This window comes from Austrofundulus limnaeus, unplaced genomic scaffold, assembly GCF_001266775.1.
Source record: "Austrofundulus limnaeus strain Quisiro unplaced genomic scaffold, Austrofundulus_limnaeus-1.0 Scaffold1939, whole genome shotgun sequence".
Lineage (NCBI taxonomy): Eukaryota > Metazoa > Chordata > Actinopteri > Cyprinodontiformes > Rivulidae > Austrofundulus > Austrofundulus limnaeus.
The window spans coordinates 45566-46771 of NW_013954341.1; positions in this window are offsets into that span (position 1 = coordinate 45566).

Consider the following 1206-nt stretch of genomic DNA (forward strand, 5'->3'; position numbering starts at 1 on the left):
AGGAAACTGCTCTGGATATTCTGTTTGACCACCTTTAGGTTTGATTAGGGACTTTCTTTCTTACTGTAATTGTTTAAATATATATATATACTGTATATTGAAGTTTTGACCACAACACTTGACCGAGTGAAGTTTTTCTTTTGACAGTGAGAGAAATAAAAGACTGCACTGCTGACAAACCTGTCCTGTTGCTTCCAAAACCTTTTTCTTTTATATGAATGAGAAGAAAAGAAGTAGACGAGATCAGAGGTTTGATGATGATGAAGTACACAGAAGGAATGGGAAAGTCTTGTTTCCCATCTTAATGCCCGTCTGTAATTACTACCAGGAGAGGCTTTGGCTCCTGCGTCACTAGTCACCCAATTGTACCATAATCCAGCCCTGCTTGTTCCGTCCAGATTATCAGCATCTATTCCCTAATCGTACTCACCAAATGCAATGATGACATTCCATCTGTGGCTGTAAACAGCCTGGTGCCACTGTGACACGATGAGACACACAGACCTCAGCTGTGGATGCTTCAATACATCCAGCTCCTCTGCTGAAACTAAAAGAAACAGCCAGAGAACACTGAACGCTTTACTTTTACTACAAACAGTAGAGTTGGTTCTGAACAAACACAAACCGTCCTGGACAAGCAGAAATTCCCGTTTAGATGTGTGTGGACAAGAGGTGTGCTACCAGAATGATTTAATGAACAACTAACATCTGTAAACGAGGAAAAACTGAGCCAGAGTGACACAGCAGACAGTCCACAGTCAAACCTGCCGAGTCAGCAGATCCTGGACTACAGCCAAAGTTAAAGAAGTCCTCAGTGTTTGGAGATCTGAAGGTAAACACCCCCCCTCTGCAGAACTCTGCTGAGTCCAGGATAAAGTGTTTACAAAGACACAGTGCAGGGATGGGGAGATGCTGAAGTCAATATTTACGGCCAAGAGGGCACACACACAGGCTTGTTTTTATATCCCGTGGGGACCTTGGACTGACTTCCATTCATTTTTTGGTAATTTTATATCCTAACCCTGAGTATTTACCTGAAAATTAACCTCACAGGTACCTACCTGATCCTAAAACTAACCTAAACTCAATTCACASCTTGGTCCTAAACCCAACCCCCACCTGCATTTAGCATCCATACCCGACCAACACTGTGGACCAGGAATTAGTCTCCACGATGCACATTTGGTCACCACAGGGCTGCGTTTT